Consider the following 27622-nt stretch of genomic DNA (forward strand, 5'->3'; position numbering starts at 1 on the left):
CATCCACAAAGCCAATCCTTCCATTCACTGTGAAAAATACAAACAATCTGCAAGTCACTGTCCACAACGCACACATGTGGGTCGTACCATTTGCACTGTTTTTAAGGGGGTGGTAGCTGGGGCCCTGATGCAGCATGAATAATTGTATTTAATGCAAAACTGTGCTTAACAACCAGCCTTTTTCACAACAGGGCCCTTTTCATTTCAAATTTAAATAATCCTAAAAATGTTTAAAATGCATTTATTGTACATATACTGTATATAAAACAGACTTCTGAGGGGTCCCTTTAACCCCCCCACCCCGACGGCCCTGGGTGTAATAATAGAACTTTGACATCATTATAGGATTTGATTGACAACAGCTGCTTACCTGTAAATCAGACTTCCAAAGATACCTCCTTACTTTCAGTAACTGTTCCACCTGGTATTTGTGTAGAAAGAGGGGGAAAAAAGCAGTGCTCAAGATCTATCTGCTTATAGCAACGCATTCTGACACATGACAGATTCACGTTTTCGGAGGATTTACTGCTCTGCGGCAGCACTCAGGAAACAGTTTAACGATGCTGATAGATTGATTCATCGTTTCACTTCAAGCGTGCAGAGGAGCGTTGAGAGAATTGGGAATGGAAAAGAGCAGCAGAAGCTAAGAGGGGGCATTCGGGACTATGTGTGGTGGCATGAAATAATGCTAACAGACTGATGACCCACCTTACTTCAACTGATAACCACTTCTGGAGAAGTTCATTCTCAACAGTTCCAACAACCCCCTCCTTAAAATCAGGAGGGAGAATTAGCTCCCACATCATGCCTTAAATCAAGTGTGTCATACACTCAAAGCGATGTGCTGATTTTTCTATTTCAACCAGGAGAACTGTTTGGTCAGATTTTGCTGGTTAGAAGTAGTTAGAGAAATATGGAAATACTTTATATCTTGTGATAGCAAGAATAGATGCATCAAAAGTATTGGCTGAAATGGATGAAATTCACAGTTCACCAAGTCAAATTCCTCATGTGTATAAACATACATTACAAGGCCAATACAGTTGATTCCGATTCTGAAATTAAAACATTGAGCTAGGCATGTAATGATTAACGTAAGGCCGTTAAAAATCCGATTCATAGGTATCACGGTTGATATCGATTTTTCTGAAAAATTGAATCGCAGTACTTTTTTTAACCAGCAGAGTAGGCGGCGGGCGGAGTCTGCTAATGCTTTCTTTCTGGCCGCCTTCTACTCTTAAATATGTTAATAAATGATTCCTTACCCCTTTAGCACCGAAAGAATATCTGTAATATTACTTGAATATCTGTAAAAGTCACGCTTTTCTATGAGCTCTGTCTGCTAGCATAGCATCTCTTCTTCACTGCAAGATATCTGCATGCCAACCGACCACTGTGTTAAGAGCGCCCTCTGCTGGTCCAAACAAATATGACGTAAATCAGTGAAATCACTGGGTTTTTTTTTTAAAAGTCCAATTGTTAAGGCACAAAATATATTTTCAGTTGCACTTTTAAAAAGAAAAAAAAACTATTATGCAGTTTTGCATTGTTTACTATAGAACCAGAATTTAAATTAATAGGCTTCATTTTCATTTGTATTATTCCTTTATTTATTTCATTCAAGATTTATTTTTAGTTAAATTGCATTGTTTTGAATAGTTTATCAAGGATTCTTTTGACAATGAAAAATAAAAGAAAAATAGTACAGTATTTTCTAGTTTTTTTTTCCCAAAAAAAAAAATTGTCTACAGTCCCATTTTGTAAATAAATCGTCAGAGAATCGTATCGTGAACCCAGTATCGTGAATCGAATCGTATCGGGAGTTGATTGAATCGTTACAATCCCTACATTGAGCTGTTAAAATGCTGTCAAAGCACATTGAAGCTAGAGGATAATTAATCTTAAAAGGATGCCCCAGCTCTAAACCCTGTGATCCCCAAAAAAATGGGTTAACTGTTATTTATCTCCTTTTCTATCAAGAGTCCAATTTCCAGCAAGTGTCAAGGTAATGGCAACAGATGTTGAGGGTTTTTCTACTTTAATCACACTTTAGCTACTTGAACAACATATCGGTCCTTACTACGATCTGTTGGCACTTTCTTGAAAAGCAGACAAAAGCTTTTTCACTCTAGACAAAGCTGTCAGAGTAAACCAGACAATATAACGCACTATGTGGGTCTGAAATCCTCTCACCATTCTCATCCCATTTCATTGATTTCATCCATCGGCTTATCTTATTCCACTGGGAATGAGTGACATGCAGTTACAGAAGTCATAAAAGCACAATAAAAGGTGGGGAGGTGGTAAATGTTACAGCCACTTTTTGCATTCTCTCGTCGGTACATTTTGTACAAACTATAAATGTCCCACACATATCTGGACTTGTTTTCTCAATTATCTTAAATGCAATAAAATCCTGCAAGCCAATCTTGCTTTTTTCTGGAGGATAGTACAATTCAAATCTACATTGCATGCCTGATTGGCAAAACGTGTGTGACTTGGTTTCATCTGGAATCATGAACTTTTGAAGTGTTACATTTTCAGGTCAAGCCAAAGTGTGTGCTTGTCATAAGCCACTCGCTAGTAGCTGTCATTTCAGAGTTGTGTTGCAACAGCCGGAGGGCAGGGCAGTCGTGAAAGCCCTTGATTTCCCCAGAGAGTTACATTGCTGCTATGCCCACACTTTGAGATCACCTTTAACTTTTCTCAAGCCCAAAATGACACCAGTGCTGCTAGTTTATGTCAAAATGCCTTCTCAAATCTCAAGGCAATTTGTTTCGATGCATTTCAGGGTCAAAAGTGTGCGCTACTTCTGAATTCCTCCATTGACTTATAACACTGTTGGTACATGTTTAAACGTCTTTAAGCTCCATTCGTTTTCAGTAATGTCGTATTTTTCTCGACCAAAGTTTAAGTAATAGAACCAACCGGTCAACACTGTTAGAGTACTGAACTTTTTTTCACCTAAATAGATGTAAAAATAGGCGTAGAAGTAATTATTATCTCTGGTGCATTGGGAATGTAGCAATGAACAATTCTGTAATAATGCAGTGCATCAGTAAATCATTACCATTTCCAATCATTAAAAAGTTTTTTTTGTTCATCCCTGATCTTTTGTTTCATACTTTTTGTGAAGATTTATTTTCAAAAACAACTTGTGGGGCAGTTTCCCACCATCTTGAAAAACGTGCTAGCAATTTTATTTTAGCAATCCTGAGATATTTTATTTTATTTGTACATTTGTAATAGAATATCTCATCACAAACTTTTTTGAAGATGTGGGAAAACAAACCCTAACCCTACAAGTGATATACTCAGGGCACAATTCTCAACCAATCCACAGATGCCGGGGGTTGGATGGAAAGCTCCACAACTATCAGAAGTAGATTACAGACAAAATTAAAAATATAAAATCATAATTAAAAAAATTGAGCTTGTTCTCTCTCAATTAATTCCGTGATTTGCCAGTTTGCTGATATTCTATACCTCCTAATTCTAACTAATTGTAATAATTCTGGTTTCTGCCTAGACTAGAATCCATTCTAGACAAGAAAGGTGTAGATTTAATTTCACTAATGTAGCACTGCCAAAATTGATGAAATACTTTTATTTATATATCTAATATGCCATATAACTACTGCATAATAAGGGTCAGCCCAAGTTACAACTTCTTTTAGTATTTGTTTAGACATTTCAAAGACACATTGACTTGATCCTCAGGCCCAATTGTTCTGCCAACCTAAAAATACAACCCCAAACATTAAAATCATCCTCTCACCCAAATAACTTCCAACTTTCTTTTTCCTCATTGTAATCCTATTACACCAAAAAGGAAGACATTCTGAATGAAATGAAAATAAGTAAATCACATGAGAAATCTGGCATTAAAGGATGGAGGTTTTTAATATCTTAATCCAATAAACAGCATCGCCACCATAGCCATTTCTTTGATACCACAGATGTTCTGTGCTGAACAGGGCTTCAGTATAAACCCCATGTGGTTTGGAGGTGGGGGCTGCACATTACAGACAGGGTTAATGTAGGATGCTGTTTGATTGAAAGCGTGACTTCATTATTTATTTTTTTAAAGTTGAGAGTAAACAATAAAATGATGCACCAGAATCTCAAGCTGCAGCCACAGCTGTTTGAAACATCGAATGCCAGGAAAATACATTGCCTATTGCAGGTATTTAAATTGTTCCTGCAGCAATCTCCCTCAATGACACATTTAGCTGCAGGAATGCAAATTAATTACTGCAAACAGAGTTATAGTATCCAGTACTATTCTTTGTATTGAACTGTCAATGTGTGTGTGTGTTTTTTTTTTTAAGAATTATATGCATAAATTAGCAGAGCTAGCTCTGGTAGAACTCACAGCTGGGAGGTGATAAAAAAAATATTTCATACTGTAATATTGGACTTTAAATCCTCTTGGTGACTGTGGCTCAGTGGTAGAGTCGTCAAGTAACCAAAGGGTTGGGGCTTTGAATTCCGCTCTATCCAATTCATTGTTGTTGTGGCCTTGGGCAAGCCACTTTACAATCAAAAATCAGAAATCGCAGCCACGCTTCTGTCTAATGCTCCAGGGCAGCTGTGGCTACATTGTAGCCAGTGTAGGGAAAGTTACTTTCAAAATGTAATCAGTTAAGATTACAGATTACATGCCCAAAAATTTAATTTGGAATGTAATCCCTTACAGTACTGATTATTCAGATTACTTCCACATTAAAATAGATTTTTTTAAGTGTAGGAACACAGCTATCATTGAGAAGAATAAAAAATATTATTGAAAATACAACATCCGGTTCTGATGGTGACATTACACTTCAATCATTCAACCATTTCTTTTAAATGTTGCGTGTAAAGTCTACTAGTTTTTTCAACAAACCATGTTACCACATCATAAAGGACTTGGTTTGTAAGGAAACATAAGACGGTAGCCTAGCGGGAGACAGTAGTATCTGTAACAAACTGTGTATTTATAAGTAGATACAGAATAGAGATGTCGCTAACTGACTATTATCCCTATTGATTACACTGTTCCTTTATCCACTAGTGACTAGTCTATTACACAAGGTTTTTCTAGAACAGTTAAATTTAAGCAAAAAAATAATCTACAAGGTCAAAACATTGTCTTTAAAAATATTGTGTGCCTTTAATATTTATCTGAAAACATTCTCTGTATAACTAGTTACTAATTTAAATTCTAATGTGATGTGAGAGAGGAACAGCTGAACTCTGCTGAACAGAGTATCTCTTCAGGATTATTCAAAGGAAGCAAATCAAAATGAAAACCAACCAATCAGCTCTAGAATCAATGTGTGCCATTTTCAAGCATCTTTAATTTAAAGCTTCTAAATATATGAACAATAAACAGGCCTACAGGCAGAAGCAATAATATTGATCAATAATCAATGTGATCAACAACCACATAAAATGGCAATACAAAGGAACAAACAAATAATAAATCAGTTATCAGAATTAATGTTCAGCTCTCAATAATAACATGTTCAGGCATCACATTTTAATTGAACAGTGAAATGCAAAATGAAAGTGTGTGATATCCTCTGTTACTGAACACAAAATAAAGCTTTGACTACGTCATCATATAAACAGAGCAGCCATGGAATCATTAGCAGTAAACCATCATGTTAAAAACACCTGCAATAATTGACTCATACCTTTTCACACGCACGCACACACACACACCGCCATCTCTTCAGTTAGCTGAGTTATCTCTCCATAAAACTACACTGTAAATGCTAACATACAAATTAATTAAATATGATACGTGAACCAAACTCAGTTTTCATCAACTTGTAATAAACACTACTTTTAAATAAGTAAGTAGTAACTTGGAGTTGGAGAACTTGCTTAGCTTGATGTATCCTAGTTAAGTCAAATTAGAAAAAAATTATTTATTGTACCCAGTGTCCTTTGGGCGTTCTTTCAGACATGCTCAGATCTGCCTTGTGTACTTCGCGCTTCTTGAAACTGGAACATTCCCACCCATGCACATGTTCAACTCATGGATGCCTAGACAGTGTTCTTTTCAGCACCTTTTGCAATTATCGTTGGCATTGTGGGATTACTTGTGTTTAGCACACTGATTTGGTAAGTACATATTTTGCTCTTTTGTTAACTGTCGAGTTGTCTTGCGGTTGTGTAGTACTGTGTGCCAGGGAGGACTGTGAATTAAATCAAACTAGTACAGTGCCCCTTGGAAGTATGTATTCATATAGTGGAAGCATAAGTCGAGTTGTCAATTATGACCAGATGAGTATGTGTTTGAAGGTTGGATGTACAAAGAGGTGTACATACTCTGTACTCTGCAGTGTCATAAAGGGGTATATTTGTGGGTGCAAAGTAAAATAGTGTGTGTGATTTACCTGGTTTAATTCTATGGGACATGCGCATGATAAATGTGTTTGTTGTTTTTTTTTTTACTAATTTTTATATTTTGTTCGTTTGGTGTATTTTTCTGTAATGTATGTTTTTTTGGAGTCATTATGTGTATTTTTCTATCTTTCTGTTGTGTTTTTGTGCATTTCATTTGAATAATTATTGTTCTATTTCATCCCTTCTGACCGCCAGAGGCGGTGCTTCAAGCACTGAATGATCATTCTTGCGCATGCGCAGGTCGAGAAATTAATAACAACAAAGTCACCTGTGACCTCCGGTGACCCACGTGAATCTATAAAGTCACATGACACCGGAAACACAGTCCCTTTTGTTCTTCTCGCGTATGGTCGAGTGTTGCTCTTCTGAACGGACTCCACATACTGCTGTAGTCTTCTGCGGCTCACTGCTATCGGCCCGTGACCTGTGGTGGGAGCTGCGAGCGCGTCTCGCCCTCCTGGGCTGCGTGGGCTGCTGCTGCGGAGTATTTTCCTGTTGCCGTTTACGGTGAGGAGTGGGCTTGTGTGTCTGGCGCCGTGTTCGGCGTGACTTTTTTGTTACACGGAGTACAATCAGCTTGTTCAGCTGCTTGCTTCCGCACGACGCTGCCGTGTTCGGCTTCCTCGTTGCTGGTTAAGATAATGGGACTGCAACCGTTTTTCGGCTTATTTTTCTTTCTTCTACCCGACGTTGCCGTGTTCGGCCTCTCGGTTTTTTGGTGTTGTTACCGGCTATCGGCAGTGGTCGTCCCCGCTCGCTTCACTTTTTTTTTTTTGACTCCACCAGTGACGTGTTCGTTCGAGTGGGTCTGTTTTTATCGCTATTGGTCTGCGACTCGACCTGACCCGACGTCATGCTGGCCTCTCCTTGTTGTAAGGATTGTTCGGCGCCGCTGGATTTGGACGACGGGCATGATCGGTACGCCTCGTGCCTCGGTGTGGACCACCTTCAGGACGGCCTAGCCGGCGCGGCGTGTGTGGACTGTCGGGTAATGCCGTTGTCCTTACGAAATACCCGGTTGGCCACGTGCGAGGGTTCTACGTGCTGGCCGCAGAGGTTGTCTTCCTCTCTGCTTCCAGATGGGCAGGCCACGGTGGTGGGGTGCTCCGCGGCGGGAGCCGCCCCCTCCGCTGCACGGAAGCGCTCCGCTACAGGAGCCGCGGTCTCTGCCAGGAAACGATCCAAGGTGGGTCGTCCATCGGGGCTAGCGGTGAAGGTCGACCACTTGTCTTTGGAGCTGGCCCAGATGAAGGCTCTCCTCCAGTCCCTTCACGGAGCTGGTCCTGCTCACGGGGTGGGTGTGCAGGGGCATGAGGGTGAGGCGTCTGTTCACGACCAGGACGTGCTGTCTGTGGCAGCGTCGGACTCGCAATTCCGGGATGCCGACCTGCATTCCCCCCTCCGAGGAGTACGTCGGTCAGCTCCATGCCTGCTGGACCGACACAAATGCGTATTCCAAGCCTACTGCCGATGGTAGGGCGCTTGCTTCCATGCAGGAGGCGCCGAAATTGGGCTTGGATCGCATGCCGGCGGTCGAACCGGCAGTGGCCTCCCTTATTGTGTCTCCAGAGGAGGCCCTCAGATCCGATGCGAGGTGCCCGCGCCCTCAGTGTCGGGCCACTGATGAGCTTTTGTGTAGAGCTTATGAGGCCGGGGCTCGTATGGGGCGTATCGGGAATTCCCTGTCCCATTTGCTGCTGGGACTTGCTGCGTCACTGGAGGACGTTGGTCTAGATTTGCCTACGCAGGGTCTTGTTGACACTTCTCTGCAGGCTTTTGCGTTTATGTCGAGGGAGCTGGGCCGCCTGCTCTCCACTCTCACGTTGGCTCGGAGGCAAGTCTGGCTGTCCCAGTCTCCTCTGACCGAGTCCTGTAGGAGGACTCGGGGTCTCCCGGTCCACCCGGGGGAACTCTTTGGTTCGGCGGCAATGGAGGCTCTGCACCGTACGGCACAGGCCACCCAGACGCGTCAGCAGTTGGCGGGCCTTCACCGGCGTGCACCTCCGCGGGCACCTGCGCAGGGGCCACCCCCAAGGGTTTCCCCTCCCTCGTCGGATCCCTTTGCTGTTCCTCGGCGACCGCTTACGAGGTCTGACCATTTTTGTGGCGATCGACCTCGGACGCAAGCCGTTCGTCTGCCCCGCATGGAGCGACAGAGTCGGCAAACCTCCCGATCCACTAGGGGTCGGGGGGGACGCAGGTGAGGTCCGGGGGTCGGTCGTTTCACCCTGGAGCAGCTCCGTTATTGGGCTGCCCACACCCGGGACGTGGGGTGTTGAACATATTGTCCGGGGGTTACAGACTACAGTTCCGCCGCCGACCTCCCGTTTCTGGCCCAGTCCGGGTCACACACGTCCACCCGACCAAGGCCCAGGTGTTACGACTCGAGATTCGAACCTTGCTGGACAAGGGTGCGATCATGCCTGTGGATCCCCTGCAGGATCCAGGGGTTTTTTATTCCAGATATTTTCTGGTCCCGAAAAAGACAAGGGACCTGCGTCCCGTGCTGGACCTGAGAGGTCTCAACATGTTTTTAAAGGTGTTATCGTTCCGCATGTTACGCACCACGGAGGTACTTCGCACTGTATCGAGGGGTGAGTGGTTCACCAGCATCGATCTGGAGGATGCGTATTTCCACGTCCCGATCGCTCCTCCTCATTGGAAGTTTCTACGTTTTGTTTTTCAGGGCCGCCACTTTCAGTTCAGGGTTCTCCCGTTCGGTCTCTCACTGTCGCCCCGCGTATTCACGCGTGTTGTGGCAGCGGCGCTGGCCCCATTGCAGGCACGGGGGTTGGAAATACTGCCTTACCTGGACGATTGGCTCATTTGTGCACCGTCGCGTGCTCGGGCTGTTCGAGACACGGAGACTGTCCTCGAGCACGTACGGCGGTTGGGGCTCAGGGTCAATCTCCCCAAGAGCAAGTTGAGTCCAACCCAGGCCACGGTTTTTCTGGGGGTTGCTCTCGACACGGTCTCCATGATGGCTCGGCCTTCCCCACGGCGGGTCGAGGATATAGGGGAGACCCTCTCCGCTTTTCGCGGGGCCGAGAGGCTCCCTTTTGCCAAGTACCTTCGGCTCCTGGGCAAGCTGGTCTCGGTTGCTGGCGTAGTTCCTTTGGGCCTGCTCCGCTTACGCCACCCCCTGCAAATCTGGCTGAACGACCGGGGTCTGGATCCGTCGCGGTGGCACACCGACGGGTGTTGGTGCGTGTATCGCATCGGTGTCTTGTGGCCCTGACTCCATGGCGGGACAGATTCTGGCTGGAGCACGGCGTCCGGCTGGGGGTTTGTCCGGCACGGAGAGAAGTTGTTTAAACGGATGCGTCGTCCACGGGCTGGGGTGCGACGTGGCAAGGCCGAGTGACCCAGGGTACGTGGTCCCCTCAATCGAGGCGGGAGCACATAAATGTTTTAGAGCTCCTAGCGGTGCATTTGGCGCTTCGCCAGTTCCTGCCGTATCTGAGAGGCCGACATGTTCTGGTGCGATCAGACAACACCTCTGTGGTCTACCACATCAACCACATGGGGGGAACCAGGTCGGTCAGGTTGACGGAGGTGACGGCTCGGCTACTCACGTCGGCGTGGCCTCGGCTGGCGGGCTTACGTGCGGCGCATTCACCGGGTCCGCGGAATCAGGTGGCCGATTTCTTGTCTCGCCATGCGTTGCCGCCAGGAGAGTGGATGCTCCATTCGGAGGTGGTGGAACGGATTTGGGGGGCCTTCGGCAGGGCAGAGGTGGATCTCTTCGCTTCGAGGGAAGCCACCCATTGCCCTCTCTGGTTTTCTCTGGGGGACGTCACCAGCCCGATGGGCCGCGATGCGCTGGCGCACGACTGGCCGCAGGTCCTGCTGTACGCTTTTCCGCCGTTGCCGCTCATTTTCCCGACGCTTCTCCGGGTCCTTCAGGGGGGACACCGGCTCCTCCTGGTGGCCCCATTCTGGCCGGGGAGGACATGGTTTTTGCTGCTGCACAGGCGCTGTTGCAGCTTGCCGATGCGTCTCCCTTGCAGGGGGGACCTGTTATCACAGATGGGGGGTCGGGTATTACACCCCGATCCCGATCGCCTATAGCTCTGGGTCTGGCCGCTGCAAGGCCGGGCGTAGATTTTTCAGTGTTCGGCGGTGATGTGGGCCACACTATTTGCAATGCACGGGCGCCGTCCACACGCATGTTGTATGCTAATAGGTGGAAACTGTTTGCCAAGTGGTGCGGTGACCGTGGGCTGGACCCTGTATGCTGTCCTGTCCATTCGGTTCTCCAGTTTCTGCAGGACCTCCTCGACAAGGGGCGGTCTCCTTCTACTTTGGGGGTATATGTGGCGGCTATTTCGTGTTGGCATGTTGGGGTGGATGGTGCTACTGTCGGTGTCAATAAGACGGTCTCCCTGTTTCTGAGGGGTGCCCGGAGACTGCATCCGCCCAGACGCCACGTGGTGCCTTCATGGGACTTGGCTGTGGTGCTCGAGGCCCTGGGGTCTCCGCCTTTTGAGCCATTGACAGAGGCGAGCCTTAAATGGTTGTCCATGAAGACTGCGTTCCTCTTGGCGATGGTCTCTGCTAAGCGCGTGGGGGAGTTGCCGGCGTTCTCTGTCGATGACCCCTGCTGCCAGTGGAACCCGGATGGTTCAGGGGTTACTCTCTGGCCTAATCCATCTTTTATCCCCAAGGTTCCCTCTGCGACCCTGGTCGGCCCCTTGGGTCTTGCTCGTTTTGACTCGGGCTCTGGCTCCGAGCATCTCTGCCCGGTCCGTTCGCTGGCCGCTTACCTGCGTGCGACCGCGGCACTACGCAAGTCGGGTCAACTGTGTGCTTTGGGGGACCCCGTGTGGGCCTTCCACTGTCGAAGCAGCGTCTGTCACACTGGGTTGTTGGTGTCATTGCTGAGGCTTACGCCAGGTGTGGTCGGCGGCTGCCCACAGGCGTGAGGTGCCATTCCACCAGGAGCATCTCCACTTCCTGGGCTGCACAGGCGGGGGTTCCACTGGAGACTATATGTGAAGCAGCGTCGTGGACGTCTTCGAACACCTTCGCCAGGTTCTACAAGCTGAACGTGGCCGCTCCACATCCGTTGGAGGGCGTCCTCCGTCAACGCCGCTCTTGAGCGAGGTGAGTGACTTTTGGTTCCGGGGATTCCTCGGGACCTTGTTGATATTAGTCATTCAGTGCTTGAAGCACCGCCTCTGGCGGTCAGAAGGGATGAAATAGAACGTAAGTTACGTATGTAACTATGGTTCCATGAATCCCGAATGACCGCCAGAGCGTTCAGTCCTTCGGAATCTTCTGTGGTTACGCGAGAAGATTGTGGGACTGTGTTTCCGGTGTCATGTGACTTTATAGATTCACGTGGGTCACCGGAGGTCACAGGTGACTTTGTTGTTATTAATTTCTCGACCTGCGCATGCGCAAGAATGATCATTCAGTGCTTGAAGCACCGCCTCTGGCGGTCATTCGGGATTCATAGAACCATAGTTACATACGTAACTTACGTTTTTCGTTGACATTGTAATGTGATTCTGGAGTCATTTTATGTATTTTTGTATCATTTTTGTGTAGTTTTTTGCATTTCTGTTGTCATTTGTGTATCTTTTGTATAAATATTTAGTTTTGTTTATTTTGAGTCATTTTAATATTTGTGTTGTTGTGTGTGTGCGCGTGGGGAGGGGGGGGGGATCCATTCTAAATTCAAACTGCAGTAATCAGGTGACCTTCACTATGTATCACCGTCTATGTAACATGTAAACACTTAGATCTAACTCAGAGCGTAATCTCCTCCATTGGTTCTCTCTCACACACAAGCTGCGGATAAATGTGCAGCTTTCAACAAAGCAGCCATTGAACGTCAATAACTTCTGGGTCCCGTCATAACTTCCGGGTCTAAATAGCGAACGGTCAAACTAACATGAAAATAAACATTTTGAAGCGTCCTCACCAAATACGAAACAGTACAAATGTATTTTTCCTCAAAAGAAAAGCCCACAGGAGCTCTGGCATGCATTGGATGTGAGCTGTGCAGTGAAATAGATATACTGTAGATATAGATGGCGCGCTAGCGGCCCCCCCACACGCTGAGGTCAAAAGCTGAATAGGTTTCACTTCTGGGTGAACATGAATGTGCCGTCAAGCCGAAATAAAATAGCGTCTGCATTTTTCCTGGTTCAATTTCACTAGTAAAGTGCCCGTAGGAGGTATGTATTCATATAGTGGGAGGAGCTTAAGTAGAGTTGTCAATTATGGCCAAATGAGTATGTGTTTGAAGGTTGGATATACAAAGAGGTGTACATACTCTGTACTCTGTGTTATAAAGGGATTTATTTGTGGGTGCAAAATAATTCTATGAGACATGAACATGATAAATGTGTTTGTGTGTTTTTTTTTTAACTCACTTCTATATTTTTTTTGTTTTGTGTATTTTTCTATAATGTATGTTTTTTTGGAGTCATTATGTGCATTTGTGTATCTTTCTGTTGTGTTTTTGTGCATTTTTTGTATAAATGTATTTGTTTTTTTTTTTTTACTCATTTTTATATTTTCTGTAATGTATGTTTTTTGGAATCATTATGCGTATTTTGTATCTTTCTGTTGTGTTTTTGTATAAGTTTAGTTTTTTGTTGCAATTGTAGTGTGATTCTGGAGTCATTTTGTGTATTTTTGTATTTTTTTGTGTAGTTTTGTGCATTTCTGTTGTCATTTTGTGTATTTTTTTTATATATACATTTAGTTCCGTGAATTTTGAGTCATTTTCATATTTTTGGATAGTTATTGCTTTTTGTTGCATTTGTAGTGTGATTCTGGAGTCATTTTGTATCTTTTTTATAGTGTAGTTTAAAACTAGGCAATGTAGGTGAAGTGCATTGCCCAAGGACAGAATGACAGATACTACTGGGGTGACTGCCACCCCACTGTGGTCTCCCATCCAACTACTAACCAGGCCCAGATGTGCTTAGCTTCCGAGATCTAACGGGATCGGGCAATGACAGGCTGGTGTGGCCACAACCACGCATGTCAGTGACTCACATCAGACCCAATAAGTGAGACTTGAGAGCTTTGCTAGTATATCAGTGTGAGCGCGGCTGCTGAGACGCCCCTCCCCCCTCTCCGGTCTAAACTATCGTCCTCTCTCGCACTCGTGTGTTTACAGTCCGTGTCTGCTTGGCTGTGTGCGCAGCGATTGGCTCTGGCCACACACGTGACTCTAGCTCACCTCTGTGAGGAGCTGTGCAGTGAAATAGATATATGGTGAGTTCTGGGTGAACATGAATGTGCCTCAAGCTGAAATAAAATTAAAATAAACATTTGGAAATGACCAAATTACTCCAAAATAACAGATGCACAATATTTATTATTGGCTTCCAAACTTTGGAAGCCGTTGACAAAGTTTCAGGTCGAACAGGAGCCACATCGGGGAGATATTTGCTCCACACACACACACGCACACAAACTTTTTTCTTTTATAGATAGATTTTCTTTAAAAAACATGAAGGACCAAATATAGGACGTGGTGGTGCAACTGTCAGTACACAAACTGTCGCCATGGCAACAAGCACACACGAACACACTCAGCGCTCCTCCGTCATACATGCAACGACACAAACATTTCCACACTCATTGTGTTTTTGGGTAATTTTTAATGATTATAAAACTGGGGGTTTGTTTTGAGTTTTTCTTTTGGTAAATACATTTTTTCTGACAGACGTTTTTAAATGGTGGTATTGAATCTGATTCCATTGCATTTTTATGACACCCCGGTATACAGTATTACACCCAAACCTAACGATATGGTTGTTTGTACATTTCATTGAGTGATTTTTCTGCTTAATTCATGAAGCGGGGCATTTCATTTGAAATTTTATTAAAATGTTGAGTTTGTATTAACACAACAAAAATGTTTACAGGGAAGGTGGGATGTGTAAAATGAGATATTAAGATATTGCCAAATATACTAATAAAATTAAAGCCCTATCTCTAATATAAGCCTGAACTATTAGAGTAAATACAGACCAGTATATCACACATATTGCCCCCCACCCCTCAAAATGCTACAAAGTTCTTAATTTATGTCTGTTCTGTGTATTTTTAGCCGCCAGATTTGACAGCACTTCGCCCTGTTGTCCTCAAAGGCCTGACTCCAGTGAAGTATACAAGACTTGCTATGTAAGTAACGTATTGAAAGAAGAAAGAAACATTGATTTCAATTTATTGTCAAATCATATTTACTATATTTAAAATATAATTATTTTCAGTTGATCAGAATCAGATGGATTCTGTTCTCACTGATAAATTATCAGAATCTAACAGGGTCCGCACGGTCATGAAATTCATGGAAAAGTTAATGAATTTGAAAAAAAAGGATTTTCCAGTCTTGAAAGTGATAGAATAATTTAAGTATTTTGGAAATATAGCCTATTTTAATCTTCACTATTACTATTGGACGCAATGTACTGTATTGTACATTGCTTTTAATAAATGTGTCTGCAAATTTAAGTTGTAATATTTTAATTAAATATTGATTTTTTTTTTTTACCCCAAAAGAAGGCCAGATTCAAAAGATAGCTGTGTGCTTCTTTTGCAGGATACAGCGAAAGAAGAGGAACTCACCTCAGTGACAGTTGGGTGCTGACTGTTGTCAACAAGATGCTTAGCAGCAGGGTCTGAATGCAGTGCACCTCCAGCCCATCTCCACTGCCATCGTCATTGAGGGAAGTACTGTCGTGGACAATGTTAGAGGCTTTCCCTAGGCAGTCTGCCTCATAATTGGGCTTATACCCTTCAGTTAGATTACCCAAAATGCATGGCAAACACGCTGAAGTCTTGAACACTATTATCAGAGAAATCTGACCTGTTAGCTTTATCAGAGCTCGAGCTCATGTTTTTATTTTGAATAGAGGAAGAACAGCATTTTTTGTTAATGTGCTTTCGTTTCAGGTTGTTAATTATACTCAAGAAGTATAGGCACCAAACATAACCCAAGCTACTTAATTGAAATATATTATTTAATAAGGATTCTCTGAGAATTGCTCTCAAAATATTTTTCTTGTTATTATTTCAGCAACATGATTATTTTATATTGTGCAGTTTTATGGAGGGGGCTTATTCTTTTAAAGGGACATATCATGCTAAATCCACTTTTTTAGCCCTTAAATGCATTTTGATGTATATTTAGATTGTTTAGAAGCACAGAAAAGTTCAATTAATCTCTTCAGGTGCTCCGTTGATATCTTTATATTCTGTTTTGGTCATATTTTTCAATCTGTTTCGATTTTTCGATTCTCTATTACGTTTTTTAAACAATAACGTCATAGTATTTGCAGCGGAACTGCCAAATTAGGACATCGACTCCAGGCCCAACACTTCGAGCAATCCGCCATTTTTATTTCTCGCTTTTATTTTGTAGTCCAAGCTCCAGGATGCAGAAGTTACGAGAGGATAAGTCAAAATGTTTGGTTGTTGGATGTAGAAACCCACACACTTCATTACAACGTCTCCCAGCATCAGAACCTTTTCAAAGTGCCTGGTGTACCCACATCTGTGGGTAAGGTCATTTTTGTGTGTGTGCAGCACTTCAAGGATGACTGCTTCTGCAACCTCCGCCAGTATAAAGAAGGATTTGCCGAAAAGACTTTGTCTGATTGAGGGTTAAATTCCTTCTATCTTTGGAGACGAAGAACAGAGCACTTCGGTAAGCTGTAAATAACACTAAAAAGTGTGATGATAAAAACGTCCCTGTCATTGTTTGTTCAAAATCGCTGGAAATCATCTTGAGAAGTGGGACACGGAAAGTGATCCATGGATTTTTGAAAACTTTTACGGCATTTGCAGGGCGGAGCCGTGAATTTGGGCAAAAATGACACGAATATAAAATTTTTGGAAAATGCTCTCATTTGCACATACAAACTCCAATTTGCGTCAAATGTGACATGAAAAATAATTGCATAAATTAATGGAAATCCATCAAGACATTTATAGATATATTCATTTGTAAAGATTTTTCAATCTTTAATAGGCAAATATTACCAATGTTTTTCCAGACAAGGTTGATCAGCTCATATTTTAATATCAGACATTAATAAATTAGCTTCAGCCCATAATAAATTAGAAGAAAAAAGAAATCCATCCATACAAACCCCGTAGTGGATGGCTTTAGTAAGGGGTAGGCTTTTTTAAACCTTGTAAAGCACTTTGAGCTGCATTCTTTTTGTATGAAAAGTACATGTATAAATAAATATTGATTGATTGATTGATTGATTATTGATGATTGATTGATTGATTGACTAAAGAAATAAAAGACAAGAACAAATAACTGTAAAATTCGACAGAATATCAGTAATTATTGTTTGTGAAGAGATCAAAGGGGCTAAAAATACATAAACACAAACAACACTGTTAACATTAAATGTCAATGTTAATTTATCAAACGTTTAAAGGGTTTACATTTAGAATATTTTTGTATAATGTGTAAAGTTGGAAAAACTGAAATTAAACAAATTTGATACAAATCTTGTTTTCTTTCTGTCTGCGCTGTTTTTTATCTGTCTCCTGAGCTATAATTTGGCAAGGTACTGTAAATGATCATCCACAAGCAGCTCACCTGTTGATAAAAAGCATCTTGCTGAGGGGCCATTCAACCATAATACCAAGTACATCAAATCCACCATTAAAGAATTGAAAGGGCTATTTGTGCATTGGAGTTCTTTAACAATAGTTTCACAATATGTTGCATTCAGGCTTAGTCTCTCCTACATGATAATTATACTGGTCACCATGCACTGCTCAGAGCAATGATTGGTATTTGTACAGAGGAAAAAGGTTGCTAGGCAATCCACTGAGATCTAAGAAAAGGTCTGCGTGAGATGTGGCGAAGACAGAAATGGTGGTTGCTGGGTAAAATGTGAGTAGACAATCAAAGTCAGATCCCACTAAGCTGGGGAGAAGACTAAAAGCGAAGAGTGGAGCAAGCTGCTGAATGAAAACTGTTTACCACTGATCCTCACACTATGTCATGTAAGCAGGCACCTTAAATTAATTAATGATTGATTGTTTTATATTAAAAAGAGGAGAGAACTGCTCACCATTCATACCACAACATTCCAAATATTACATGGTTACTGTAATTACTAAGTTATAGACAAGGTTTAGGAAGTGGGTGTAGGCAAAAACTGCACAGATTTGGACTGGGGCAACAGAAAGGGGGAGGGAGGGATTATTATTATGTGGGCTGCTGATGCTCACCCACTCACTCGGCATGCCTATGCAGATTGAATTCAGCTGCCTTTCAATTTAACACAACAACATGGCTGTGTGCCCTGCAGACTTTTTTATTGGGGTGGGGGACTGTTGCTGTCATGTCCTTGCAGCAGCATCTCTGCTCAGCCTTTCTGCCAAAGTGCAGTTTACTCTGCAGGCTCCAGCCTTGCATCCCAATGAGCTGCATGCAGGAAATGACTAGCACTACAGCCTTTTACTTTTTTGTATTGAGAAATGAGTTCACTTCACTCAACATAAGTACTGTTAATAAATATTAAAGCAGGGCTTTCTACTTAAGAGTAGTTTATTTTGGTCATTATTAGTGTTGTGGTAGTCGAGACCGGTCTCGAGACCAAATTTTAAAGGTCTCTCGGTCTCGTCTCGGACTCTGAAGCATTTTGGCTGGTCTCGTCTCGGACTCGGGCTGCCCGTTCAGAGACCAGCATTAATACCTGCTACTTTTAAACTTTTTATAATGTGATAATAACATGGAGAAGAACGAGATAAAACAATCTTTTTTTCATTCTTTAAACCACCCAGTATAATGACCGCTACTTCCTTAATGTGACTGAGTGACGTGTGTGACACACTCGTGTGTGTGTGTGTGTGTGTGTGTGTGTGTGTGTGTGTGTGTGTGTGTGTGTGTGTGTGTGAGTGTGTGTCTGGCTACGCAAGGGAGATATGAACTAATCACCGGTAAAAATCCCAGTTAAATTCCAGAAAACAATCACCATGAATAAATATTATCTCCCTGGTAAATACAGTAGCTCTAACAACAGGTAAAATGATAAAGTGGTGATATTACAGCCTGTGAATGCAGTACAGGGGACGCACTTACTCCGCCTCTGGGTCCTAGTGCCTGTCGTCCAGTGAAGCCTGTTCTGTTTACCGAGGTCCGTGTGTGTTTAATAAGTTTGTGTGTGTCCATGTGAAAGTCTGCATGTTTATGCCTCTGTCCATCAACTCTTTTTATTATATCCATGTCTTTTAAGGCTTTTATTACATAGTGTCGGCTGTAGTCCGGGGCCGCCGCCATCTTGGATTGTGTCGTCACAGCGCAGAATGACTCAAACAACTGTATTATATTAGTCTATTATCTTTTTAAAGTGGTGTTTTTTTTTGGTGGCTTTAGACTCCAATTACATTTATGTATATAATATGTTCCCCACAATATAAACAGGTTCACAATTTAACTATTTTTTTATAGTTTCTGTTTCCACTGTATCCAGAATAATATTAATCTTTCTCAACAAGAACTATTGATTGATTTGTCACGTGACTGTTCCAGGGTTTGTGTTTGTTTTATTTAGTTTCACATCTACCTGTAGCTCTTTGTTTTTTAGACTGATGACAACTTGTTTGTAGTTTTATTTCAGAAAGTTTCACTTTTACAGTTACAGCTGGAAACCTTTGTTAATTGAATATCCTAGTTACAGTACAGCAACCAAATTAAACTATATCAACTAAGTTAAATCTGTGACCTGTTGACCTGCACAACTCAAAGAATCATAATCAAGAATCATTATTTCTTGACAGAAATCTTGTTTTCAAATATGTAGAATAATTGTGAATTAATCAGTAGCAGTAGTAGTTTTAATATTTTAGTACATTTTTTGCAGGCACCTTTTTTGACCGTCAAATGTATTTAAAATAAACTAGAATTAAAGAGAGAATGTTATTTAACTGTCAAACCTTGTCACAATTTTCTTCATTTATATATTTTTTTAAATTGAAAAAAAAAATGTTTATGGTCTTGGTCTTGGTCTCGGCTTGTCTCAGTCTTGGTCTTGACTTGGTCTCGGCTCCCGAAAGTCTTTCTGGTCTCGGGCAAGTCTTGGTCTCGGATAGTGTGGTCTTGAACACAACGAGTCATTATAAACATTTAGACACATGTTTTCAGAGATCTTGTACATTACAATAATAAAACATGTACTTTAAGTATTTTAAGAGCTAAATGATTCCTTTTTTTTCTTGTCTGCACATGCTGTCAAAGGTCAACACTACAAGAAGTGCAATCATTATGAGACAGCAATGCATGTTTCGTTATTGCAATAAAATAAATTGATTTATTTTATTGCTTAATTGTGACCATCACCAGCCCTCCCTAAGGAAGGGTAAGAAATCTTTTATTATAGGGAGGATATAAAAAGGGAGAGCAGTGTTACACCTAAGTGGAGAGGGAGGGGGAGGGGAAAGGGAGCAGAAAGGAGAGACTTAAGGTAGGAAATAGAAAGGGTGGGGAGAATAGATTGTTTTACAGTGAGGGTGAGATGTGAAGTTGTAGAATATATTGTGCTTATTATGTTGTGTCATCAAGCCAGTATAGTGACAAGTGTGAAGCTTAGCTATAATGGTGGTGGCTGTGGACAGGGGGAATGAGTGACTGGTAGTACCTAAAGCAGGTATTTGGGATTAACGTGTCTAAAGCTAAGCCCAGTATGAGTTTTATCCCACATCCCAAGGTGTGCCAGTGCATTGTATACCAGTATATCTGCAAAAAACCGCTACCGCAAACCCAGGAACTGCCCCGGGCCCGCAGATGCAGCCAGGCCAGCAGAAAGAGTGGGGGCCAGGGAGCCCCAGGCCACCCCCTTACGGCCAAGCAACCCCAAAGACGCCCCCAAGATCCCAGGCTGAGGAGGCAGCCACCGCCCCCCACACACACATCCGAGGAAGCCCCAAGCAGCCGAGCACCCAGCGCATCCTGTCACCGACCCCAACCCCCAACCCCAAGGCCCCTCGCCAGCATCCCTCCCCCCCCCACCTACCCACACCCAAGCACTCAACCCCCGAGGGGAGGGCCCAGAGAGCCCCCCGCCCGTGACCCCAGCAGCGGAGCCAAGGCCCAGAGCCAGCAGGGACCAGACCCCAGGCCAGAAGGACGCGGAACAGAAGCAGCACCAAGAGCAGCGCCCCCAGGGACGACGACCACACCCATAGTCGCCGAGCTAAATGATTCCTGACTGAAGGGGTTTAGGGTGAAGTCAAGACTTATACTGCCTAACCCCATTTACAACTGTGACACTATTACCAAAGGTGGCGCATAATACAGTTACTGTAATACCAACGATGGTACCACATAAACACAAAATTTAAACTTCAAGAATCAAAATGATGTTATGCTTCTGTGATTAACTTCTTTTCTAATGATTTTCATTCGAGTGTACTATACTTTTCCATGACTTTTAACTTATAGATTTTTTTAAATGCATGAATAGTTTTGCAGCCTTTAAGTTGATTAGGTAAACCATTCCATAATTCAACTCCTTTGACTGATATACCGCCTCATTGTATTAGTCCTCGCTGTGGGTTTTTGTTGCATATCAGTTACTCTGAGGTTGTACAGTATCTAGATTCTCTTGTTTGAAACATCTCTTGTAGACAGTGAGGAAGCATGAGGTTGTGTGCCTTGTACATCACAACTGCTGAATAAACAACAAGATCATAAAATTTGAACTTACCTGGATTTAGAGTTTATATATGACCACAGTGTTTGTTAGTGATGAATAAACGTAGTTATGAATTTGTTAACTTTGCTCTCAAGAGGTCAGGAACAAAACCAGATGATGCTAAATACATTTTTATTTCATTACAGGAACTTGCATCTTACTGGCAGAAACCAATTGCACACCCATTTTATCCCCAGATAACAGATAATTTGTTTCTAAAACCGTATAAATGCAAGACAGAATCTCCTTCTATGAGGTTAGGTTTCCCTGCCTGTGTACATAATTAAGAATGAGAAAGTAGCTGCAGTAAAGGGAGGATCTGTCACTGTGTGTGTGTATATCAATAATTCAAGGTCAACTGACCTGGTAGGATTTCACTCATAAGGAATATCTCTGGTTTGCACACAGACACCTGGCAGGAGAGAGAAAAAACATTAGAGCCTTGTTTTATGATTAGTCCTTTTTAAGAAAAAAAACTCCATTTCAAAAATCTTTGTGTATTCCCAGCATGCCTGTGACACATCCTGTAAGCAAATAATAGGTTTTTGTACACTGGACATGCACTTACCTTTGTGGCAACATCAAGCCACTGCCACATGGTGACACCACCCTACTGGCTCTCAATTATACGAGAACAAATTATGCTGTTATAGATTAGGACTATAGAACTATACTGGGGTAAAGCAACAATGTTCTTTTATATACAATATTGTAGAAAGAAATTCTGCACTACAACACCACTTCTGCTTCAACCTATTAACACTCATTCAGCTATCTATTCCAATGCATGATCTTTTAAACCATATTATGTAGATTTACAAACATTCTACTTCCGATTTCTTGTATTATTTTTACTTTAAATGATGAATACTAGTACAGTGCCCATCAGAAGTATGTATTCATATAGTGGGAGCTTAAGTAGAGTTGTAAATTATGGTCAAATGAGTATGTGTTTGAAGGTCGGCTGTACAAAGAGGTGTACACACGCAGTACTCTGTAGTGTCATAAAGTGCTATATTTGTGGGTGCAAAGTAAAATAGCGTGTGCGATTTTTCTGGTTTAATTCTATGGGACATGCGCATGATAAATGTGTTTGTTTTTTTACTGATTTTAATATTTTTTGTTTTGTTTTGTGTATTTTTCTGTAATGTTTGTTTTTTGGAGTCATTATGTGTATTTTTGTATCTTTCAGTTGTCTTTGTGTGCATTTTGTATAATTGTAGTTTTTTCTTGTCATTGTAGTGTGATTCTGGAGTAATTTTGTGTATTTTTGTATTTTTTTTGGTGTAGTTTTGTGCATTTCTGTTGTCATTTTGTGTGTTTTTTGTATAAATATTTAGTTTTGTGTATTTTGAGTCATTTTCATGTTTTTGTTGTTTAGTGTAGCTCACAAAAAAGTAACATTCCTCTGTCGGAAGAACCAGATAGTTTGTGATATGGTCGGCTGTTGGCCGTCAGCAGAGCCACCGCGCACAGTTTAGACGGAGGAGACGGAGGACGGAGTGGAGTCCATGACCCGCGATTTAAAGGAAGTTTGGGTTCACTGGAATCATTTGAAATAACCATGAAATATTAACTTAAATAACTTTTAGCAGTACAAAAACGTTTTTCATAATGACCTTTTTTAAACCCAAATAAACTACGACACAGAGACGTCGTAGACCCCGCTCAATACCCGCACTCAATACCGAGAGGGAGCTGTAATCTTAAAATTAAAATGAATGCTTTGCAACACCAATTACTCCAAAAATTACGCATGTACACACGGGGTATTTGGAAGCCAGTTTCAGGTCAAACAAATACCGCGTCGGGGAGATCTTGGCTCATTAACACACACACACGCACATTTCTTGCTTTCATAGGTAGATAAACAGACATTTAAATATTCATTTTTGATGCATTGTCAGATGTCAGATTGTAAGAAGAAGAAGAAGAAGAAGAAGAAGAAGAAGAAGAAGAAGAAGAAGAAGAAGAAGAAGAAGAAGAAGAAGAAGAATGTTGTTTGGTAGTAAAGCCCAGAGGGTGTCATGTACACTGCATGAACTGATATATTAAATTGTTTGCTTCTCAGCGGTCACAAATATCCCCCCGTATTACAGGGGGCTGGAGACTGTTGACTGGTGCACTAGATGATAAATTACTTCAAGAGGAGCAAAGTAAGATCCAATATACACTCTTCCAACCCCAGCATATTGAGACTTTAACCCACTACAAACAAGGACTATTTTACTACATGTATTCTTTAGATGTACTGTAGTAGAAACAATGTAACCGTTGTTGACAGTTTTTTAGTTGATAGGAGAAAAAAAATGTTGTTGGCTCCTCACGTCTAATCAACACATTCTCATCTCGTCACATATTGATGATTGGTCAGGACCATTTTGCATCTGTTTTCGACGCACAGAGTACCCCTTTGGCATTCATTTTCAACGCTGAGATGCTTCCAGTTTGTTTCGCCCAGTCTTTTCAACGGGCTGACGTCAGGTCACGTGACTGCTGATTCTTCAATGAAAAACATGACGAACATCTATATATTATAGTGTTTGTTGCGGTGAACGAGGAAGCGCGCTCCCAGCCCCACCCCGTATGGAAAGAGCAGTGGCGCACCAGCTGTTTTAATCAGAGAGGAGGAAGTGCCTCAGGTTTTTCAGCGTGATCAGCTGCGGCGTGCATGAAGGTCAGAGCCAAAGAAGTGAGCAAAGAAGATCTGAAGTGCTTCAGTGGCGGTGGTGGACGTGCAGAGACTGGTACCTACTAAAATAAAACTGAAGACGACTGCCGGTGAGAGGCAATTGTTTTCTAAGTTTCTTTTCTCTCTCACTCTGAGTTTGGACTGTGTGGTGCGTTTGAGTGGCGCTCGAAAATCTGGGACTTTTTCAATGCAGTTGTTCACATTGTGGTTTTGTGGCTGTTCTGGCTCCTTATGAGCCATCCAGAGTCTATTTTATGCTGTGAATGTATTTATAGGGCTTCCTACATTGTTTTTAAGAGTTTGTTTACACACGTTTTATTGGTAAGCCGGAAGTGGCGGCTATACTACTTCCGGTTTGCCGAAAGTCCGGAGAAATATTGTTCAGACTGCTGCACTGTGTCCTAAGTCATCACAGCCTGTAAGTTGATTAGAATAATTTAGTTAACATGTCTACACTTGTCTGTGTCCTTGCATGTTGTTGTATTTCATGTTTTGAAGCAGATGAAGCAAGTTTGGTGTTCTATCGTGATAGCATCATATGCTAACGTTAGCATCAGCATGTTAGCTTGTACAACTGAGACCTGTAATATGAGGTGCCTAATTTTCATTATACTTTGTTTTATATCATTTTAAAATAATTGTTATGTGGTTGTGTTGCAGTTTTACCACTCACACACACATGAGTCATGCTGCTCTTCTGAAGAATAAAATGCATCAAAGAAACAGCCAGCGTGGTCATTACACTGGTTAACTGCCTGCCTAGGAACACACGGGGAAGCTCTGAGGGCAGAACAGTAAAAAGGCTGTGGAAACGACTTCAGCAGGAGGATCAGTGCACAGTCTATCAGACTTCAGAGACAGATCCAGCCATGCAGCCATCTGAGGATGAGAACTTTGAGGTACGGTCTACCTGCTCATCTAGATCTAGCTCTAGATTCTACAACTCACTCACTAAAGCAGCAGTGGAAGCACGTGCTAAAGCTGAAGCTGCTCGCGCCAGAGCAGAGTTTGCACTTAAAGAAATTGAAATTAAAATGAAACAAGCAGAGTTAAGTGCCACATTAGATGCCCTTAAAGAAGAAAAGGAAGCAGAGGCTGCACTCGCTGAAGCCAGTGTGTTTGAAGCGGCTGTGGCTGAAGAAGCCACGAATCTTGAAACGCAGTCAGCACAATTATCAGGAAAACAAGATGAGGACTCAAAACTAACTCAAGTCTACACTCAAGCTAAATTGACCCCTCAAATGCTTAACCAACTTCCAACCACAATACATTCAGACAGCTATAAGCTACAAACCGTCTTCAAATACTCATCAGATCATCGTGGTGAAGATGTACCAGACACTAAAAGTTTTACACCAGTTCAGAGATGCATCTTAAGCCCAGTCCCAGATCTAGCTGCCTCATTTGAATATGGCCCCAAAACAAATAAACAGGACATTAAAAATGAGTTTGATAATCTTCTGCCACCAGAATCCCCTCTCGCACAGTACAGGCATCCGAGTATCACACCTCAACCTATGTACTCCTTTTCCCCTAACAGTTCGTCTTTCCAGCCAAATCATCATTTTTTTTTTTTTTTTTTTTTTTTTTTTTTTTTCTACCTTGTCTGCACATGCTTTCGAAGGTTAACACTACAAGAAGTGCAATCTTTTGACAGCAATGCATATTTTATTATTGCAATTAAATAAATTTATTTATTTCATTGCATAATTGTGACCGTCACCAGCCCTCCCTAGGGAAGGGTAAGAAATACTTTATTAAAGGGAGGATGTAAAAAAGAGAGGGCAGTGTTACACCAAGGTGAGGGGTTGGAGGGGGGTGGGGAAGTTAGCAGGGAAGAGGGATACAAGATAGGATATGGAATGGGTGAGGAATAGTTTTAAGTGATGCGATGTGAAATTGTGGTTGTGTATATTGTGTTATTGTTGTGTTGTCAAGCCAGTTTGGTGACCAGTGTGTGGTTTAGGAATAATGGTGGTGGCTGTGAACAGAGGAAGAGGTGAGTGGAAATTCCATAAAACAGGTATTTGGGACAACGTGTCTAAGGTTGAGCCCAGTATGAGTGTTATCCCACAGCCCAAGGCCAGTGCATCCATGACAAATGTATTTCCAAGTACCGCCACTGCAAAACCCAAGAGCCGCCCCCGGGCCCGAAGAAGCAGTCAGGCCAGCAGCAAGAGCAGGCAGCCTAAGGGCCCCCGGCGACCACCCCACGGCCAAGCAGTCCCCCGAACGCCCCCAAGATCCCAAGCCGAGAGGCAGCCATCGCCCCCCCCATACACACCCGAGAAAGCCCCAAGGAGCCAAGGACCCAGCGCACCACGCCACCGATCCCCCCCCCAACCCCCAGACCCCACCCCATCGACCCCCCCACCCCCCCACCCCCACCCCCGCGCCTAACCCCCCGAGGGGAGGGCCCAGAGAACTCCCTGCCCGAGGCCCCAGCGGAGGAGCCGAAGCCCACACCCAGCAGACGACCAGAACCGCGCCGAACAGGCAGCCAGTGGGCACCCGCCGGCGAGCCCAGAGCCAGCAGGGGCCCGACCCCAGGCCAGAAGGACCCGGAACGGATGCAGCACCAGGAGCAGCCCGCCCAGGGAGGACGACCACACCCCAAGCCGCATAAGGCACCAGGGGGCCGCTGGGAGTCTCCCCGCCGGCCCCCAGGCACCCCAACCTAGCCCCCACGGCGCCCCAGATCACCCTTCACTGATGCCGCCCGCGCCACGAGCTTCAGTTCTTTTTTTTTTTTTAAAGCCAGGGCCCCTCCAAGGGCCAAGCCAGACCGCCCCGCCGGGATGTGGCCCCCTATTCCGGCCCCGACACCCTACCTCACGGGGCACTGCCCAAGCAGGGGCCGTACCAGCAGGTACGCAAGGGCGCGGCACGCGCCACCCGCCCCGAAAGACCCCCGCCAGGACCGGCCCGGCCAGCAGGCCAAGCACCCCGGGCCCCAGGAGCACCCCCCGGGACCAGGACCCCCCAAGGGCAAGCCCCCGGGCCAAGCCCCCCGGGACGCATCCCCCACCCCCGCCCGGGACCCGGCCACGGCCCAGCAGGACCGCACAGCCCCGGACAGCCCACGGCCAGCAGCCCAGGGCCCGCCGCCCCCCGGACAGCGCCAGCCACGGAGCAGCGCCCCCCGCCGGCCCGCGAGCAACCGGCGATCCCCACCGCGGGACGGAGGCACCCCAACGGCACACATCAAGTGCGGGACAGCAGCCCCCAGCCAAAGATGCCCCGGACCCACCCACCAGTCCGCAAACGGCAGGATAGACCCACCAGGCGGCCGACAGCAACCTCCACCACCGGAACAGCTAGCGCCGCCCCCCAGTAAACAGCATCACCCCGAGGCGCCAAGCAACCCCGCCCCCACCCCGGCGAGGACACCAGCACCCCCCCAGCACACCCACCCCCCAAACCGGCGAGGCAGGCCGCCCCGGGCCCGCACACCGCGGGGCCCGCCCCCAAGGCCACCAGGAGACAAAGCAAGCACCAAGCCACACCCAAGGGGAGAGGCACCCCCGCGCCCCACCCGGCCGACACAGCCCGGAAAGACCCCGCAAGGAGAGACCCCGGCAAAGCCCCCCGAGACCCACCGCCACGCCCGACCGCACCATCTTGATGTGCTTTTGCTCTATGCAGTGGCCCAGCCACCAACAGAGGGGCCAGGCCCCCACCGGAGAGGCCCAAATATGTGTACCAACCCACCACCCTGTTATGGTGCCTCTCCATTCCCCAATGGAGAGGCACTTCCCGATCCCCTGTGTGAATGTGTGTGTTTGGTGAATGTATGGGGTGTAATTAAAAGAAGGGGGATGGAGGGGAGCGGTGCTCCCCC

The sequence above is a fragment of the Gouania willdenowi genome, chromosome 9, assembly GCF_900634775.1.
Source record: "Gouania willdenowi chromosome 9, fGouWil2.1, whole genome shotgun sequence".
In the NCBI taxonomy this organism is placed as follows: Eukaryota; Metazoa; Chordata; class Actinopteri; order Blenniiformes; family Gobiesocidae; genus Gouania; species Gouania willdenowi.